Source organism: Hyperolius riggenbachi, chromosome 6 (assembly GCF_040937935.1).
Source record: "Hyperolius riggenbachi isolate aHypRig1 chromosome 6, aHypRig1.pri, whole genome shotgun sequence".
Classification (NCBI taxonomy): Eukaryota; Metazoa; Chordata; class Amphibia; order Anura; family Hyperoliidae; genus Hyperolius; species Hyperolius riggenbachi.
The window spans coordinates 127,964,672-127,986,020 of NC_090651.1; the positions used below are offsets into that span (position 1 = coordinate 127,964,672).

Consider the following 21,349-nt stretch of genomic DNA (forward strand, 5'->3'; position numbering starts at 1 on the left):
TGCGGCCAGGGCGCAGTGGTCCGCCTACAATGAAACTGAGCTGCGACGGGGACCGGTGGATCATTTTGTTCAGGCAGAGGATGTCTGCAGGGGGCAAGTAGAAGCCCCAGGTAAGTTACATTTTTTTTTTTAATCCCTTTAAATCCCAATTCTACAAGAAGCCTTTCAAAGCTTGGGAGAGCTTGTTATTTCTCTTAGTGTTCCAATATAGGTGAATCCTTCTCTGTATCTATTCCAGTTACACCCAGGATAAGGACAATTTCTAAGTGTAAGTAAGAAGCTTTGGCTCCACCTTCTGGCAATGTTATTGTATTGTTGGCCTGGGTGCTGCATCATTTGCATTCAGTTTTTCTTCGTTTTGCATTAACAGCATTTCATTTTCTACTGTGAAGTGTTTGGTTAGAATTATATTGAATTCAGCATACTCAGCAAAACACGTCTAACCCAGGGTAAGCTACATTGAGAAAAATGCAAGGCAGCACATCAAACACAAATTAAAGTTTATTTATTGTACAGCACTGCATTATATGCAGCAGCGTAACTAGAAATCACCAGGCCCCCCTGCAAAAATTTGGATGGGCCCCCCCTGCAAAAATTTGGATGGGCCCCCACCCACCTCGGAGGCCCGATCTCTAAGTGCCTCATGCTACTTCCTGTTTAAACAGGAATTAGTATCAGACACTTAGAGATCGGAAACCTCAGGAGCGTGGAACGCAGGAAGGTATGTGTTCCTGCCCGCTGCTACTGATGCAGGAGGAGAGCGCGCTGAGGTGAGAGCTCGAGGTGAGGGAGGGGGAACTGTCCCCCCTCCCCGCCAATGTGTGGCCATGCTTTCCCCTCATGCTGCGACCCCTTCTGCCCCCCAAAACAGCCCTGAGTGGGCCCCAGAGGGTGCAGGGGTTGCAGCCCCTATTGTTACGCCACAGATTATAAATTAGCTATTTATAAATCCCATAAAATCCATGCAGAACTCAATTATGCTTAAAATCTGTTTAATATGCTTCAGAAGCCACAGTCAGCAGTCCAATACAAACACCCACATACTCTGGCCCCTTTTGTGCAAGTGAGTTGCACTGAGTCTCAGGCTGTACTGACAGTCTCAGGCTGCCGCTGACACTATGAATTTGGACTAGCTTTGCTAACTGTCTCTGGTGGCTGAGCCTATCAGGAATCACCTTTGTTCTATCCCTTTGCATTTGCTATAATGGCCCTTGATCTGCCCGTGCTGCTGCTGCACTGTGTACCATTGCAGTAGAAGTGTGTTCTTTCAGCCATGACCCTCCTTGCTCAGGGCCGGATTTCTGGGAAGGCCACCAAGGTCAAGGCCTAGGGCGATAAAAATGAGCAGGGCATGTCAAAGTAAATCATCTCCCCTGCTTTGCTCTGGTCTGCCTGAATTCCAGAAATCTCTGCATCTCTCTCACTTGTGTAGAGTGTGTTTGAGGACAGTCAGTATGTGTTGTCACCTGATGATTATGTCGTATGTATGATGGTGGGGACATACAAGCTGCTGTGAGAAGTGCCAGCCTGGGTTTAGTAGCAGAACTCTTGAGTTCTGTACTTTTTTTTCATGCACAAATTCAGAATCACAAACAGGAATCTTCTCCCTCTGCGCTGTCAGATTTATTACTGGTCTGGTCAGCTCCTAAAGACCTGTGACCTGTTAAATTTATGGTTTGTTTGTTTTTTTCCTAGGGAATGACCACAGCATTCTCTGTGCTACAGTTTAACTCTTTCCTGACTCATTTTAGAAGAGCATTGTACTTTCCTAGCTAGCTATCAGTGAAAAAGGATGGCAAATATATTACATTTATTTATATTTGCAAAACAAACTATGTATCTCCTTCTGATGCTGAATGTATATATAGCTGCGTGCTCTAACATCTTGTTAGTATAAAGTCTACAAACATATACAAAGTCTGAAGAAGCCAAAGGCTCACTGTTTTTATTTACACTTAGCTAATAAATGTTATCATTCTGTTTTAATAACTTCAAAACTTCCTACTGACTCATCTGTCCTTCCTTGCCTTGCCCTAAGTACCATATTGTCACTGTTTAAAGCACATCTATGTCAGCATGTGTAGTTTTAGATCTTCTGCTCACATGTTCTCTGTTTTGGATGTGCTTCTTTCAATAGCGCTGCCCTGTCACCTGTTTGTAGCTCTGACTGTAGTCTGTAGCCAGTCGCACAGAGAACAAAGAAGCAGCACATGTTCTGGATACTCGCGCTCCTTGCAATTTCGCACTCAGATGTGCACAGCAGCCGAGGCCGGGAATGCTTTGGGCATGCACTGCTTCTTTGCCAAATGAGGGGCATAGCAGCAAAATGGAGGGGAGCTCATTCAAACCAGTTATTGCTACTCAGACGGTTGGAGAGAATTTGATGGGGGGGTGGGGGGGGGGGGGGGGGGTTGGTGTCAGCTGGCCTAGGGCACTTGGAAGTATAAATCCGGCCCTGTCCTTGCTACCAGATTATTGTCATAGTTGTTAAGCAACAGTTGTCTCCAATTACAGTGGGATGCAAAAGTTTGGGCAACCTTGTTAATTTTCATAATTTTCCTGTATAAATCGTTGGTTGTTACAATAAAAAATGTCAGTTTAATATATCATATAGGAGACACACACAGTGATATTTCAGAAGTGAAATTAAGTTTATTGGATTTACAGAAAGTGTGCAATAATTGTTTAAACAAAATTAGGCAGGTGCATAAATTTGGGCACCACAAAAAAGGAAATGTCATCAATATTTAGTAGATCCTCCTTTTGCAGAAATTACAGCCTCTAAATGCTTACTGTAAGTTCCAATGAGAGTCTGGATTCTGGACTATTTTGGACTATTCCTCATTACAAAACATCTCTAGTTCATTCAGGTTTGATAGCTTCTGAGCATGGACAGTTCTCTTTAACTCACACCACAGATTTTCAATTATATTCAAGTCTGGCGACTGAGATGGCCATTTCAGAACATTGTGCTTGTTCCAATGCATGAACGCCTTAGTGGATTTTGAGCAGTGTTTAGGATCGTTGTCTTGTTGAAAGATTCAGCCCTGGGGCAGCTTCAGCTTTGTCACTGATTCCTGGACATTGGTCTCCAGAATCTGCTGATACTGAGTGGAATCCATGCGTCCCTCAACATTGACAAGATTCCCAGTCCCTGCACTGGCCACACAGCCCCACAGCATGATGGAACCACCACCATATTTTACTGTAGGTAGGAAGTGCTGTGCCTGTGCGATCATCCTGTCTGTTTTTTGCTCCTTCTAGTTCTGGCTCTCCTCATCTAGCGTTGTATAATCACAATACATGCAGTAGGAGATGCTAGGCATTAGGGCGAGTGGTACGAGGATAGGCAGTAGCACAGCACTGGACTGGACTGGAGGTGAGAGCACAGCTTCTGCTGCACTATACTCTGCATGTACACACTAAGCTGGGGTAGTGCAGGAAGGGGGTGTGCAACAAAATGCGACAGGCTCAGTGAATTGTTTGTATCTTGGGGACCCTCTGTATTATGCATCCACCCTATATGGCACATGGTTCATATTCTCTTTGGTGTTTTTTTTGTTTTTGTTTTTTTTTGTTTTTTTTTTTTGGGGGGGGGGGGGGGGGATGTGACACAGAACTTCTTGCCTGGAGTGACAAAAAGGCTAGTTACACCCCTGCACATGCAACATTTCCCCCCAATTATCATGGGACAGAGTTCCATGCAGAGTAACACTTTGAAAAATTTGAATATCGTGCACAAATTAATTTATTTCAATGATTCAACTTAAAAGGTGAAACGATATGTGAAATAGACTCATTACATGCAAATCAAGATATTTCAAGCCAAGATTACAGCATATTACGGCTTATGAAAGCCCCAAAATCAAAATCTCAGATCATTAGAATATTGTTAAAAAATGTTCAATATTCAGACACAAAATGCCAGACTCTAATCAGCTAATTAATCCAAAACACCTGCAAGAGGTTCCTGAGCCTATAAATGGTCTCTCAGTCTGGTTCAGTAGGGATCATAATCCTGGGAAAAGGAACAAGGGTAGGAGGAGCCCAAAGCAAAAATATGTCATTGTCAACCAATAGTCAATTTGGGGTCAAATGATCATATGAAAATAGACTCACAAGGAGTTTTAGTTAAAAAAAAAAAAGTTAAATTTATTCAATTGCAGTACTACAACAAAGCGTTTCTCGGTGTAAGCTGCTTCCTCAGGTCAAATGCGTGCCAATTGGCGTATGTCCAGGTCGGGAGCGGTTGGTTGGGGTATGTTTTCCTTTTTCTAAAACTCCTTGTGAGTCTATTTTTATATGATCTTTTGACTCCAAATTGACTATTGGTTGATATACTTTTGCTTTGTGCGCCTCCTACCCTTGTTCCAGCACCCAGGTACATACTACACAAATTGATTGAACAAAAGCAAATAGTGAATTACTGAAATAAATTAATTTTTGCACTAAATTGTGCGCTAAAGTGCTGAAAAGATCTGCGCAGAGATTCTAAGCAGTCCATTCATACAATTTACAACAAGAGAGCTGGAAAGGAACATGTTAAAAACAGATTATTCAAATAGAAATCAGCACACAATGGGCTTGATTCACAAAGCGTTGCTAACCTACTTAGCACGTCTAAAGTCTTAAGGCGCGCTAACCAGGGTGCTAAGTAGGTTAGCACCGGTTTTGAGAAATCCGGTGCTAACCTACTTAGCACCCTGGTTAGCACGTCTAAAGACTTTAGAGGTGCTAAGTAGGTTAGCACCGCTTTGTGAATCAAGCCCAATGTAGTCAGCTGTTTACCATAGATCAGAAGTGTCAATACAATATGAATGCCCTCATTATTATCTGCTTATTGGTCTATCTGTCAACATAATTGCAGTTATACATAATTCCTAATATGTATGATTGCCAATGCAAACTGCCAGCAGTATGTTCTATGCATAGCACTACTCAAACATATGGAATCAAGCATAGACAAAATAAAAGACTGTATAAGCACAAACATAAATGCAGATTAAAAAAATAAAATATAAAATATCATAAAAGTGACCACAACATATGAAGTTGCAGATGTACTTTTCTTGATGCTGCCTCCTTGTACTCCAGATCAAAGATATTGTTGTCTCCCAAATATGGATGAAAAGAGTAAACTTACTGCTCCTAAAATTCCATTGTTGTACAATTGTTAAGAAACTTCATGCATAATGAAAGTCCAAACAGGGAGCTTGTGTCCTCAGTGGGTCATACCCTGGCACTTCCTGCTCAGTAAGCCAGCACCTATTCAGTAAGGAGTCCTTGGACTAGACTCCTTAACAGTGCTACTACCTACTGAGCAGGCTCTAGTGGCTGCAGCTCAAGCCCTTCGATTCCGCCAGGAGAAAAGGGCTATATAAATGTTATTTGTCTTGTGTGATTTCTGCCCTTGTCCATCACTATTTGCTTTTGTCAGTCTTCTCAGAATCTGTATATAGCACTGAACTCAGTACTTCCTCTTCGTCTGGCAAAACTTGTACAAACATCAACTCTGCCAATATTTTGGTAATGATATAATCTTCAGCATTCAAAGTGTTTCTCATCTCATAATAACCAACAGTTGTAGAAAGAAAATGGTGTGTGCTGGTAAAAAAAAAAAATAACAATAACATTCCGTACTAAATGCGTAGGCCCTGATGCTCTAAATTTATCTCTTGAGTGATTTCACTATGGGGTTGATTCACTAAAATGTTCTCAAGAATTTTATCAAGCTACTAATTATTTACTTCAGCTATGAGGAAAGATGTTTCATAAGCTGGGGCGTAACAATGGACCCTGCAAGGGGTGCATCCGCAGGGGGCCCAGAAGCCACAGGGGGCCCCATGGAGGGGGGGGGGAACTTATTTTCCCTGTTCTGAGAGACTGACAGCTAAGGGCACAGAGAGAACAAACTTTCTGTTCTCTGCACAATTGGTCTAATGACTGCATCTGCTCAACCACTGATAAGGAATCATACAAAGTTATGCAGACAAAGATTTGTAGACAGTCCTTATTCAGTGTTCAGCAGGGTCTTGTGTACAGCTACCAGCCCCCAACCTCTCTACCCTTCCCCAAGTGCTGTGTTCTGTAGTGATGCTGGTGAAGTCTGCAGAGCCAGTTCTGCTCCATCAGAGATGGACAGAGTAAGTGTAATAAGCTGAGGTTGGGAAAACACTCGTCTATTGGTTTTCTGTGTGGTTTTCTGTATGCGTTTTCTGCACACCATGTGTGTCTGTATGTGTGAAACCATGCACGTTTTATCACAGAAGCTAATGTAATTGATAGAGAAAATGCATGCAGTGCTTCACTGCTGTCTGATTTTACACATTCAAGTGTGCACTAGTCAATTGAATAACATTGGTTCTCAGTTTACCTGTGCAGAAGGTGAGAGGTGGGGAGGAGGGGGCCCTATCAAAAGTTTTGCAGGGGGGCCCAGTGATTTCTAGTTACACCCCTGTCCATAAGATAAACAGACAAGGGACCTGATTTAATCTAAAGGAACCTGAAGCAAGATGTATATGGAGGCTGACATATTTATTTCCTTAATTTGTTTTTTTACTTGCTTTGATCTGAAAATGTATCTTATTGATAAGGTGTAACAAATCTGTGAGCGTACTCCCGATGAATCAGATTTCCTCATAGCTAAGGGGAAAAATGCATACGGTGAGATCAATACTCCTACTACATCAGCTAATCAAACTTATCGCATGCCTCTCCATGTGTTCTCCTAAGCATTGCCATCCCTAGTGATGAGTAAATATAGCCATTTACTTTTTTATCATAATTTTCACACAAAAATGCACAAATGAGATGTGATGTGTCGGTAAGAGGTGATGTGTCGGTAAGAGGTGATGTGTCTGTAAGAGGTGATGTGTCAGTAAGAGGTGATGTGTTGGTAAGAGGTGATGTGTCGGTAAGAGGTGATGTGTCTGTAAGAGGTGATGTGTCTGTAAGAGGTGATGAGTCGATAAGAGGTGATGTGTCGGTAAGAGGTGATGTGTCGGTAAGAGGTGATGTGTCGGTAAGAAGTGATGTGTCTGTAAGAGGTGATGTGTCGGTAAGAGGTGATGTGTCGGTAAGAGGTGATGTGTCGGTAAGAGGTGATGTGTCGGTTAGAGGTGATGTGTCTGTAAGAGGTGATGTGTCATTAAAGGGAACCAGAGACGCCGGCATCCTAAAAAGAAAAAAAGATTTTATACATACCTGGGGCTTCTTCCAGCCCCATAAGCCTGCATCGCTCCCACGCCGCCATCCTCCGCTTCCTGGATCGCCGGTACCGGGTCCCGTCACTTCCGGCGGACGCGGCCAAATGTACGCATCAGCAGGGGCTCCCTCCACACCCTTACGCGTGCGGCTGCACGCGTATGGGTATGCCGGGAGCCCCATTTTTTCACCACGCCAGATTTTCGGCTCTTTTACCTCCCCCCATTTTGCCCCACCCCCCCCCCCCTTGAAAATTTTCTGCGGACGCCCATGAAGAGGTGATGTGTCGGTAAGAGGTGATATGTCGGTAAGAGGTGATGTGTCGGTAAGAGGTGATGTGTCGGTAAGAGGTGATGTGTCATTAAAGGGAACCAGAGACGCCGGCATCCTAAAAAGAAAAAAAGATTTTATACATACCTGGGGCTTCTTCCAGCCCCATAAGCCTGCATCGCTCCCACGCCGCCATCCTCCACTTCCTGGATCGCCGGTACCGGGTCCCGTCACTTCTGGCGGACGCGGCCAAATGTCCGCATCAGCAGGGGCTCCCTCCATACCCTTACGCGTGCGGCTGCGCAGTATGCAGCTGCACGCGTACGGGTATGCCGGGAGCCCCTGTGATGCGGACAATTGTCCGCGTGCTGCCGCCGACTGGACGAAACTACGGGACCCGGTACCGCCGGATACAGGACGCGGAGGAGGGTGGCGTGGGAGCGATCCGTGCGTATGGGGCTGGAGGAAGGCCCAGGTATGTATAAATTCTTCTTTCTGGGGCCTCTGGCTCCCTTTAAGAGGTGATGAATCGGTAAGAGGTGATGTGTCGGTAAGAGGTGATGAGTCGGTAAGATGTGATGTGTCTGTAAGAGGCGATGTGTCGGTAAGAGGTGATGTGTTGGTAAGAGGTGATGTGGCTGCGTTTCCACAACCCAGACGTGCAGGCAGAAACAAGGCTAGTCTAGTTTAGGAGAACTTTTCTATTTAGAGACTGACAAAGGGTAAGGTGGGAAAGAGGGTTAAAAGTGCAGTTTAAGTTTTTTCCTTTCTTTTAAGAATAGGTTTACTTTATGATAAACTTCCAGAAGAGTGCTTAGTCTGAAACATGACTTTGCATTTTTACACAATGCCTGGAATGATTGAGCACAGAAAATGCTGTGAACTCATGACATTATGCAATGTAAATGGCAAGCAGATGTATTCCTTGAATGAAGTCCACATTGAACAGTTTGTGTTATGTGAGACTTTGGCCCATTTGCAATTTACATTTTCACCTGAGTTTTCTCCTAGGTGATAATTTTTCATCTTCAAGTTAAATTAACTTTTTAGCACTTTGCAATGGAAAAAGTACCAAAAAGTAGGTGAAAATGAACTGTCAAAATTATTTTCAGTGTTTGTTTGCTTGCTAGTGTTGTAAAAGGCATTTTATTTACAAGTTGTGAAAATATCACCTTGGAAAAAACTCAGGTGAAAAAGTGAATTGCATATGGCCCTTTAGGTGGCTGAATCTTTCTAATCCACCTCTGGCCACAATTTTCCCACCATGTTAGCAAATACAAGCATCTACACTGTGGAGGGGTTGGTGTCAAGTGACAGTCAGCCTACTGGGCTAATTAAAGTGCAGGGATATCGTTCTTTGAAGCTACTGGACCCGCCAGGCTCCGGATGGGTTCAGTGGAGTGCTCATTAAATAGACACTGAAGCGAACTATTTTTGCCAATTTTACCTTATGATTAGCTTCAGTGCTCTTTTCACAAGTAATCCGCCATGTCCCCGCCGCTAAACAAGGGCTGCAGAGCCCCCAAACTCCTCTGCAAATATCCACGACCAACTTGGTCGTGGATTTGGCTGCGCTTAGGGGCAGAGCTCCCAGCTGTAGCTCTGCCCCTCCTGACGTCAATCGCCGCACGGATCGCCACCTCTCCCCGCCCCTCTCTGTGAAGGAAGAGTGAGAGGGGCGGGGAGAGGCGGCAATGCGCCGCGATTGATGTCAGGAGGGGCAGAGCTGAAGCTGAAAGCTCTGCCCCTTCCAGGAAATGGTAGAAAATGATCCGCAACGATGTTTTCACCGAATTCTTTATTTAGGACATATCCTCAATACAGTCAAAAGGCCTCATAGCTAACATGTTTCGGACCAAAGTCCTTAGTCATAGCTACTATACGGCTCTCACTGTCAGACTTAAAAAGGGAGGATGGAGCAATTGGGGGTGGGGTAGGTACCGCCCAGAAGGGTGGAAGGCCAAAACTCTAGACCAAACCCCCAAACTCAAATCCTCTCACTATTAAACAAATAAAATCAAACAGCAAAATTTAAAATACACATAGAGCAGAAAAAATACAAAAAGTGCAAAAAATATATAACAATACATACAGTATACAAGGGCAGTGAAAAGGCTGTATCATGCTCATAGGGAAAGGGAGGTTCCAGTCTAACCTGTGACTAAAGCCACATCCCATCTAGCATTCAGGCCATAGGGCATCCTTGTGCCTAGACGGAAAATCCAAAAAGCCTCGCGTTTATGGATAATGGCCTTTAGATTCCCCCCTCTTTTCGGCACAAAAATCCTTTCTATACCCTGAAAAGAGAAACCCGACATGTCACTCTGATGTGCTTGGCGATAATGTCTGGTAACATTAGAAATATTTCTAGTAGCCCACCCTGCTCCCAAAAAGTGCTCCGAAATCCTAGCTTTTAGGGGCCTAGTGGTGCACCCCACATATTGTAGGGCACAAACTTTACATGAAACCAGGTATACAACATTTTTGGTGTTGTAATTAATGAAATGTCTCATAGGGAACCGATGGCCATTTGTCATAGATTCTACATGTTGGGTTCTCCTATGAAGCAGACAGTAATTGCAAGAGGGTACCGCACATCTATATGATCCTGTTGTGGACAGCCACGTGGCAGAGGTGGCACTTGAACTGAAAAGGCTTGGTGAAAGGATATTACCCAAGGTGGGGGCCCTCCTACTGGCAAACCTTACCCCGATCCGTAAATATGGGCATAAATCCTCATCCCCTTCCAATATAGGGAGGTACTTAGCTACTACCCGTTTCACAGTTTGGAGCTCGGAGCTATAAGTTGTGACAAAAACAGGCTTATGATCCTGCTCTGAGTCAGCGTCAGTCTTACCGCCACGAATTAGCCGTTCCCTAGGAACTGCCATGGCTCGTTTTTTGCCCTCCGCTATGGTCCACCCTGGATATCCCCTCTCAAGGAGACGTTTTCAACCACGAGAAACTAGGATTCTAAAGCCATATTGTCCGAGCAATTCCAGCGCGCCCTAATAAATTCGCCCACCGGAATCGCTCAGACTGTATGCGGCGGATGACAGCTCCTGGCCTGCAGAGTGGAGTTACCTGAGCACTCCTTTCTGTACGTCCTGGTCTGTATTCTACCCAGTGTAGGATTCCCTATCAGGGTTAAATCTAGGTAGCTAATACTATTTGAGTGCCAGGTATGCGTAAATTGTAAGTTACATGTATTGGTATTAAGGTGGATCATAAATGATGTTATAAGGGCTGGGTCACCTCTCCATACAACCAGGATGTCGTCAATCAATGAATCTGCCGTACCATCCAATATGACTCGATAGGCGCCCCCCACCCCCAAAGATGTGGAACTCCTCCCACCACCCCATGTAAAAATTAGCCAGGGAGGGGGAAAATGTGGCCCCCATGGAGGCACCACACCTCTGGAGGTAGAAGGCGCCATCAAACATAAAGTAATTCTGAGTCAAAAGGAACTCAGTAGCGGCAGAGACGAAAATACGCAGATCGGGTGAAAAGTCTGAATACCTCTCCAGATGGTAATGTAGGGCAGTTAGGGCTAAATTATGTGGAATACAAGAGTACAATGCCCTAACATCTATAGTGAGCCAGCTGCACTCTAAACCCCATTCCAAATCTGCTAAACTAGACAGCAAATGCTTTCTGTCTTTGAGGTACCCAGGCAACCTCCTCACCAAGGGCTGTAATAGGGAATCTACCCAGTCGCTAAGGCGCTCCCCCAGAGAGCCAATCCCGGCCACAATGGGCCTGCCCTCCGGGGGAGCGCAATGCTTATGGATCTTGGGAAGGTGGTGAAAGACCGGAACTATCGGATGCTAAATGTCTAAGTACCCCACCAACCTCTTATCTAAGACTCCCAAACTTTCTCCATAACTGAGGAGGTCTTTGAGTTGTCCATGAAATTCCAATGTGGGATTGCATGGAAGTCTAACATATGTCTGGGGATCCTCCACCTGTCTGAGTGCCTCTGCTTTGTAATCCTGCCTGTTTAAAATGACCACTGCTCCACCCTTGTCTGCATTCCGTATCACAATATCTGCATTATCCTTAAGACTTTGAATTGCCATAAACTCGTCTTTAGTTAGGTTGGATTTTGTGTGTAAGGTGTCCCTGTCAACCAGGCTTAACAGATCCCTCTCTACCAAATCCTGGAACATTTCAACAGGTGGTGTCCGAGCAGTGAGTGGATAAAAATCCGGGTCTCTCACCCTTATGGGCTGCACGTCCTCCTTGGAGACTAGGCCAGTACTATCAGACAACAGGACATCAAGAGTCCATCTGGTGCATGTGTCCTTAAAGTCTCCAATATCAGGAATCTCGGCCCTAGGGCGCATTACTGCTGGGCACGCCACCTGTTCGGATTTGAAATGCTTTTTCAAGAGAATGGATCTGACAAATCTGTTGACATCTAGCAGAGTATTAAACACGTCAACATGGTGTGTGGGAGAAAATGAGAGGCCCAAAGATAAGACTTTGAGCTCATGGACAGTGGGACAATAATCAGACAGATTAACTACATTGGTAAACTGCCCATCATGGAGCTGTAAATTACCTTTGCCTTTGTGCTTTAGGCCAGCCCTCCTTGTCCTCCTCCTCGCCTCCCTTTCCCCCGGGGCCCCCTGTGTCGCTTGAAATATGAGACCTTGGTGTGTAAGTTTTTTGGAGGTTCCGATGGTGTATGTGCCACCGACTTTGGTCCTAAACATGTTAGCTATGAGGCCTTTTGACTGTATTGAGGATATGTCCTAAATAAAGAATTCGGTGAAGACATCGTTGCAAATCATTTTCTACCTTTGTCTGTATTGAGCTTGGCAGCTTTGGATCCAGCACTGCCTTCCCAGGCACAGTGGAGCGGTATTTCACTTGTATTGCCCTTCCAGGAAATGCTTGCCAGATTGCCCCCTGGGGATTGGGGGCTCTGCGGCCCTCGTTTAGCGGCGGGACACGGCGGATTACTTGTGATAAGAGCACTGAAGCAAATCATAAGGTAAAATTGGCAAAAATAGTTCCCTTCAGTGTCTCTTTAAGTTTAACGAAGCGCTCATTAATGTAACAATGGAGAGTGTAATTTAGCAGTGCACACTATGACTGCATAGCATGCGCTGAGAATTATTAACAAGCGCTGTTGACATTAAGCTGTGCTGCTGTAGCAGCGCAGCTTAGTGAATCAACCCCCATGTATCACTAGTGCGCATTGGCAGCACCTAACAGGTGGCAAATAGACAGTATATAACAGATGTGCATGGAGATAAGACCTTAAAAGGAACCTGAATCAAGTATAATTATTTAAAGGACCACTATAGCGAAAAATGGAAGCAGTTAAAATCTGACACAACCGACAGGTTTTGGACAAGTCAATCTCCTCATTGGAGATTCTCAATGTTTTCTTTGTTTTGAAAAGCAATTTCTGCACGGCAGTGCTAAGTCTAACTACCAAATCGTAAGATAACAGCCAGCCTCCTAACTCGTTTGAACACTATTTTGGCAGTTAAGGTGGCCACTAATGATCCAATCTTTTTCAACCAATCTTACCATTTCTATGTAATATAAGGGAAAGCCTATATTATTCATTCAATGTATTCACTCAGTTTACTCTTCTACTACATAGATTTGGTAAGATTGGATGAAAAAGATTGGATCATTAGTGGCCACCTTTAGACTTAGCAACCACCATTCAGGGAATACTTTAAAAAAAAAAAAACCCTGAGAATCCCCCATGAGGAGATGGACTAGTCCAAAACCTATCAGTTTTGTCAGAATTTAACTGCTTACTTTTTTCAACAGAACACATTGCTTGCCTCAAGTAGGGATGTGTCTGTACCGTATCATTTCCACAATTGTTGCCCAAGGGATTGTTTCCCAAACCCCGGCGGGCAACAATTCTGGAATGTGTGTACTTAGCTTTACAATTCCCACCTCCTCAAATACTTGAGATGGGTATTTTAAGTCACAGTTAAGGTGTGTGTGTACGTGTGTGTGTGTTTTTAAGTGTGTATCAATAAGGGGGGGGCACAGTTTAAGAGGAACTTAACCGAAAGATGATAGTTGGGGAAAGTCCATACATTGCAAAGTGAGAAGTTAAAAAAATAGAAACTAGACTTGATTGACTGTCGCCGTGCTATGTAATGTTGTTTGATCTACCCCGAGCCTTCAGGTAACAATCTTTGCTACTGGGAGACATGAAGAAATGACAGGCAGCACCAAACACACCAAATGACAATGTTACAGGTATATATATATATATATATATATATATAACATACAGAGGGGCTGCAGCACACAACAGGAAAAACAGTGACAGGGGCTCTTGGTTACGCTTTAACGCGCTTAAGCTCACCAACTGCGCCAAAGTGTCCCCGATCTGGTGAGTCCTACTCTAACCATATAAAGCTAGTTTTTATCAGCAGTCTAGTGGGAACTAAACCAAAAACCCAAGAGTCAACTAAATGGGAGAAAAGGAGATTAAAAACACCTCACCTTCCACTAGCTACCAAACGAACTCTCTGGACATGTGCAATGCACTCATTTATATGCTTAACTGTGCTAGAGGTGGGCATGGTTATGCAGGCTCACAAGGGGAAAATTATAATCAATTATCAAGGGGTGAGCAGCACAAACCAACTTTTAATGCAATTTTTTTGCAAAGTATGCACGCAGCAGTGGAGACTCCACTGCTGCGTGCATACTTTGCAAAAAAATTGCATTCAAAGTTGGTTTGTGCTGCTCACCCCTTGATAATTGTTTATATATATATATATATATATATATATATATATAGAGAGAGAGAGAGAGAGAGAGAGAGAGAGAGAGAGAGAGAGAGAGAGAGAGAGAGAGCGAGGAGAGGGCCAGCGCATACCACAACAGGCTGCATCTGAAATGACCAACAGCTCACATGTGCAGCACCTCTAATAAGCTATCTGCACACTTTGCATTACAATCTGATGCAAAACATATGCATAACTACTGTTACGTACCATGCAAACAGGAAACTCAGGAATACGGGCTGGGAGCAGCTAACCTGGTAGTTACATACTAGCAAAATTAGGAAAAGGGGGGGGGGGGGAGTTGCGCATCCCTAAAAACATGCTGCAATTGACTGGTTAATCGCTCAGGCATACACCACCTCTATTAGGCTCAAAAAATGCATGCCCTGCGTCTAAAACAAAAGCTAAGCTTAGCGTTTGTTTTGGACGCAGGGCATGCATTCTCAGCCTAATAGAGGTGGTGCATGCCTGAGCAATTAACCAGTCAATTGCAGCATGTTTTTAGGGATGCGCACCCCCCTTTCCTAATATATATATATATATATATATATATATATATATATATATATATCTTCATAGACAGGAATCTCTCAGGGCCATGACCCTGACATCACACTGTGGGAGGGGTTTCACCACAATATCAGCCACACATATCCTCTTGATGATCTATGCCAGAAAAGGTAAAGATTGGGATGAAGTTCAATCGTGGTTTAAAGTTCCTCATTAAGTCCCCGTTAAATGTGTGTGTGCATGCATGCGTGCGTGTGCGTGCATATGTGTGTGCGTGTGTGTGTGTGTGTGTGTGTGCATGCATGCGCGCGTGTGCGTGTGGGCGCGTGTGCGTGCATGTGTGTGTCTGCGTGTGTGTCAAAATAAAGGAGGGTGATACAGGTAAGGTAGGAGGGTGAGATTGAAATGCCCTAAGATCCTGCGATTGACCCTGGTTGGCATTTTAAAAGTTAATGTCGATAATTCCAAGCCCAGTTCAGTTAATGTCTGTAAGCCCAGCCAAGTTCCTGTTTCCAATTTTAAGATAGATTATATTAAACTTAAAAAGTCACAAAGACCAGGACAAACTCTGTTATAACTGCTGGAAACCGGGGAAATTACAACACTGGGTTGAGTTAAAACAACCACTTTGCAGCTGTTGACCATCTGATTTCTCTTTATTTCATAAATGATTGGCAAGACAGCTGAATGATGAAACTCTGCAGTAATCACCGGCTAACTAGCAGGAAGTATGGGCTACAGATACAATTTTCACAGCTCTTAGCATGCTTGAATGCGCATATAAAGTAATATATAATAATATATACAAAATGCAATGCATATTCCTTATACTGTAGCTGCAAGAGGAGCTGCAGCAGACAATCCTCCTGATATTGCCTGTTGAGGTCCTGTCTCAGGCGTTTCCTTGTTCTTGCTTAATTGAAATCATAAAGTGTCTAGTCTGAGTCTGCTAAAGGATGTAAAGTCTAAGCAAAATCACAAAAAAATGTTCCCACCTGTCATAAGCAGACTGCTTCAGCATGACCTTATGACCTACTTTGAATAAAACTTTAAAATAATTCACTCAATAGATTCATTTTTGGCTCAGTTCCAAACACCATAACTGAAAAAAATGAAAGAATGCACCCAACAGTATCATTTATTCTCTCAATGGCTGAATCATCTACTGGCTCCTTTCATGTCTTTGTTTCTGAATGTGGGTGGAGACTTCTCTGTCCTAGACTCTGTGGAACCATCCTTCTGAACTCCTGATTTTTTTCCACCCTCCAGTGGAAAAAATCACTACCAGTGGAAAAGAAAGAAAGAATTAGTTGAACTTTTATTGACCAGTTCCCACCCTGACAATATGTTGGGCTTCTATTCAATGATTTTTGCTACAGAGTAAATATTTGAAAATATTTTTACTCATACATAAAGTATATCTTGGCAGCACAGTGGCGCAGTAGATAGCAATCTCTCCTTACAGCACTGGGCCTCTGGCTTGAAGTCCAGCCAGGGCACTATCTGCAGGGAGTTTGTATGTTCTCCCCATGTCTGTGTGGGTTTCCTCCAAGAACTCCTGTTTCTTCCCACATCCCCAAAACATACAGATAAGTTAATTAGCTTCCCTCTAAAATTGGCCCAAGACTACAGTGGACATAATGTATATAACTATGGCAGGGATTCAATTTTGAGCTCCTTCGAGGGATAGTTACTAGTGACCAGGGCCGCTTTTACCATAAGGCACTGTAGGCGCATGCCTACAGGTGCCTGATGATGGAAAGGCAGCTCACTCCGCCCCCTGAGTGCCTCCCTCCCTCCTTCCCTAAGCATTGTCTGGAGCAGAGCATAAATGAGAGGTTACTCACCCTACTCTCTGCATTCCACTGAAGAGATCTCCCTTTAGTCAGGACATCTCTAACTACTTAATACTGAGGTTCCTCTAGCTACCTAGTACTTTTTGGGCACCTCTAGCTACTTAATATTGAGGGTACTTCTGGCTACCTAATACTAAGGGGCATCTGTGGATACCTATGATGGGCAAGGGGACTAAAGGAGAAATGACTGTTGGGTTAGCCAACACACTTGCGGTGCGGTTCAGCAGTGTGTTTGTAAGATCTTGGAGGGTGAAGTCTGAGGTGCTAGGATACAGTATCTGTGCCTATAGGCTCCTGTGAGATAAATCCGGGCCTGGTTAGTGACAATATTTTAAACTGTATAAAGCACTGCAAAAGATGTTAGTGCTTTATTAATACTAAACTCTAATAAAAATCTCAAATTTTCTCGATTAAAAAGCATTCTAGATCAAGTTATTCCTCTCTCTATATAACAGGAAAACAAAAGTTTGCTTTCTTAAAACAGAAAGAATTTGCGATAATTCAGGTTGGAGTGAGTTTGAGATGTCTCCCAGTGCATCACTGCTGAATATATGCAAATTAACCATTGTTACCCTATTGCTAAACACATCTCCAGAATCGCTGTAATGCAATGATGTGTCAGCTTGTTAATTTGTACAGAGCCATAATAATCCAACATGCATACAGACTGTTTCGGATTGTTTGCTCCTCATCAGTGCATGGCATGGATTAATTTGGCTCTATATAACAGGTATTTCCACAAACTTTATTTCACCGTCATACTTGTGATTCTGCTAGCGGCTGGTTTGAATCCCCACCAGTGTTCTGCTACAATGGATGTCCAGTTTTGTTGACAGCTGCTGTGGAGATGGGAGCGAGCGCTGTTAAAACAGCACAGGAGAATTGGGAGCAGCCAGCACCACCATAAGCCGTAATAGCTATAGCAGCGCACAGTGAGTAACTTCGGCGCCGTCAGAAGAAGCAGCTTAAGTTACTTTAAAAAAACTGTAATTTGTCCACTAGCAATAGCTGAAGCCGAATTACATCATTCCCCACCATCCACGTTGATCTAGAGGGGGAATAGTAATTAATACCGCCGGGACTTGTGCAGCAGTAGAGTAAACCTTATATCAGTTTTATCCTGCGCCCAAGTCTCCCAGCAGCAGATTCATAGGTACGCAATGGGAGGGTTTCTCCAAACAACACTAGTGTCTCCAACAAACTCATGGATATTTAGGATCTCGTTTCCCTATGCAATACTATGCAATGCTATGCAATGCTATGCAATGAAAGTGTAATTGCAGTTAAACTTGTTGATAGGCAATAAAATGTGATAAATTATACTTCCTACTTCATGCAGACTTTTGACACAAATAAAGAGATGGGCATTCTGGGAACACTTTTACACCAAGGCACAAAAGATTTGCAGAGTAGATGACCAAGCTTGATGATTTCTAGAACCAAAATGCTTATTATTACAATAAGCCATTCTTATGGCCAGGTGGTTCTGAAAAAAAGAGCTAAGTGGTTGCAGGCAGTTAGTTAGTCACTTGTCACCAGTGGACCTGTCCAGCTCTGTCACTTGTGTTTGCTCTTATTCTTATTTCCACCAAACTGGTTTATTGAGCTGGAAAAGTAATTTGTGAGGAAATGTGATGAGATCTGCTGTGAATGGCTAGCCATGTTTGTGAATAAAATGGAGCACCTTATGGATCCATTGTGGCTAGTCATTAAAGGGAAGGTTCAGGGTGAAGCCAAAAAAAAATAAAAATAAAAATCCACTTACCTGGGGCTTCCTCCAGCCCGTGGCAGGCAGGAGGTGCCCTCGCCGCCGCTCCAGAGGCTCCCGGTGGTCTCTGGTGGCCGACCCGACCTGGCCAGGCCCGGCTGCCAGGTCGTGCTCTTCTGCGCTCCAATCTGTGCCTCACAGGAGTGCGCTGACGTCATCGGAAATCCTCCGGGCTGTACTGCGCAGGCGCAGTAGTGCTGCGCCTGCGCAGTACAGCCCGGAGGATGTCCGATGACGTCAGCGCGCCCGCGTGGGACGCAGAAGAGCCCGTCATTGGAACGCAGAAGAGCCCGATCTGGCAGCCGGCCTGGCCAGGTCGGGTCAGCCACCGGAGACCACCGGGAGCCTGCAGAGCGGCGGCGAGGGCACCTCCTGCCTGCCACGGGCTGGAGGAAGCCCCAGGTAAGTGGATATGGAATTTTTTTTCAGACTCCCTGAACCTTCCCTTCAAGAACATACAATATGTCATCAGTTTTCTTTACTGATTTTATATTTCTTTGTTGCATTTGTGTAATTCATTTTTAAATTAAAAGCACTATATAAATGTATAATAATAACAACGATAATAATGTGTTTATAAGACCCAATGCTGTAGGTCTTTTTGTCATTCTTTGTTGATATTTGGTTTTGGGATTTACCTTGCAGTATTATTACTTTTTAATGTAGGTCCTTGACTACAAAAAGTCAGAACCCTCTGAATAATCCAAATGAGTCAGGTCATCTAGGCACCTGCACAGCACCAAGTAGTGCTGACTTGGGCACCATCATAGACAAATAATGTTAATTATGGCTATAGCGGCGGATGGGAATCACTTTAATCCGGGGGCCGTCAGTAGCCGGGTCCCAAATCACATCCACAGAGGGGCAAATCAGGTTATTCGTAGGGGAATATATTTATTATATTCCTTTACTTTGCCATGAGTAGTGAGCTGTCTCTGGGCTTCTCCCCGTGCCCAGCATAATACCGCCGGAACCATACATATGCTAATCCAAAACCTATTAGCAAGACTATCTGAGTTTTCAGCCTATAATACCTACTGTGACAGCAACACAGGAAGTAAGACATTCATGGTGAGTCACAACTGGGAGCAGTGTATATAGTATGTGTACTAGTGTTTTTTGCAGTTTATCACCATAGTACCTCTTTAATTTAGTTAATTCAGTGCGCTACACTTAAACATTTAGGGCCCTTTTACACTTACAGTAATCCACTGCGTTGGGCATGTGTTTGGGTTAGTACGCGTTAGTATACGTTAGTGCGCGTTTTTTCCCCAAATGTAATAGAAAACCTATTTGTTACAGTACTCTTTTTTTGCAGATGCCAGTGTGTGGGAATGGGAATTGTAACAAATAGGTTTTCTATTACATTTGGGGAAAAAATGTGCACGAACTCTCACTAACGTGTACTAACCCAAACACATGCCCAACGCAGCGAATTAAGTGTAAAGGGGCCCTTAGTGTTACTTTAGATTTTTCTGCTCCTCGCACACTCATTTCTGGTTTCCCATTTTGTAGTCTTATTAGAGTAAAACGCTCCCCGCCCGCTGATTGGAGGGAAAGGACGCGGGCGGGGAGCGCCGATATAGGGGAGGCAGGGGAGACACTCACAGGTAAACAGCCTGCTGGCAACACGCTGTGTGTCGTTAGCACGGCGGTTTTTGTTTCAGGGGACAGCAGAGCGGGGGGGGGGGGATGGGGGTCCTGGGACACACAATAGGGCAACAGAGTCTGGTGATAGTGTGCACAACTAGCCTCTGTGCCCTACTAACTTTATTAAATCCCACCTCGGGTTAAGGCGTACATCAGAAGCAGATGGGGTACATTCACTAACCAGTGGTAAAATTTCACAGGTACTTACACAACAGATGAAGTGCATGTTGAACAATGTGCACATCTTTTTAGCAGCACAGTCATTACCTAGGCAACACAGGTTTGGTTTATTGTGCGGTGTGCGCTGCATCAGGGGAGAATGTACCAGTAAAAGTACTGTGCGCAACTTGCGAACTACAATTTTGCTGCTGGTTAGTGGATATGCCCAAATGTCTGTACCGAGAACTCATAGAGAACCATCCAAATACTGGTGATCCCACAACATCTATAACATTATCATTTTCTTCTTTTGTTCAACAGACCGTTCTAAAGAAAAGTGGATTTGGGACATGACAAACTGCCCTGGAGAACATCTGAAGAACTGCACTGAGTCTAAAGTCTGTATAAACACTGGAGGGATTTATCTAATAGACATTCAAATTACCCATGACCTAAATAAAATTACTGACATTGAACTGACATATGGAAATGGTCAAAGTATCAACATAGGCCCGTATGCTAATGGAGTCATAAATGTGTCATATATCGTATTAAGAACAGGGATTGTAATGAACAAAGGGGGGGAGCTTTCCCTGACAATCAATGGTAACCATTCCACCATCAAAGAAGCCCTCCGTTCCACATACTGGAAAATACTTAAAGTTCGTGGCTAGAACGTTTTTTTGCACGATGTATTGGGTTTTTTGAAAATGAAATGAGCCATGTTCTTTTCATATCATGGGTGCCTTTTGTTGCCTTTCATCAAAAATGGAATAATCTGCACTAGAAGTAAATAACACAAAATCAAATCTTTTTGTGGGGAGGTTCAATATAGTTATATAGTACAATTGAAGAGAAGAAATCGTCTGCAACTGTAACTTTAATTGATAATGGCAAGTGTTCAAAGTCCATGCAAAACACATTCACAAAGACAGATCTGTGCGAAGTGCTGTGTACTTATCGTACTTCTGCTGGAGTGAGAGAGATGGCTGTGGGCGCCAGAGGGTGCACGGCCTTATGACTGTTTCGCAATGGGGTGAGCCTTGCTTCTTCGGAGGACTGCGTGCACGCACCCCCTGGCGCCCACAGCCATTTCCCTCACCCCAGCAGGAGCACGATAAGTACACAGCACTTCGCACAGTTATGTCTTTGTG

The 21,349-nt window shown here is 43.9% G+C and overlaps 2 long non-coding RNA genes across 2 annotated transcripts in view; one reads left to right on the forward strand and one right to left on the reverse strand.

The window, feature by feature from the left end:
- Positions 1-20,720, forward strand: part of LOC137522547 (uncharacterized) — a 34,368-nt gene extending 13,648 nt beyond the window's left edge. The window contains exon 3 of the long non-coding RNA XR_011022330.1: positions 20,517-20,720. This is a non-coding gene — a long non-coding RNA (uncharacterized lncRNA). The remainder of the gene's footprint in view (positions 1-20,516) is intronic.
- LOC137522546 (uncharacterized) overlaps positions 15,635-21,349 on the reverse strand; it is a 93,567-nt gene continuing 87,852 nt past the window's right edge. Inside the window, exon 4 of the long non-coding RNA XR_011022328.1 lies at positions 15,635-16,043. This is a non-coding gene — a long non-coding RNA (uncharacterized lncRNA). The remainder of the gene's footprint in view (positions 16,044-21,349) is intronic.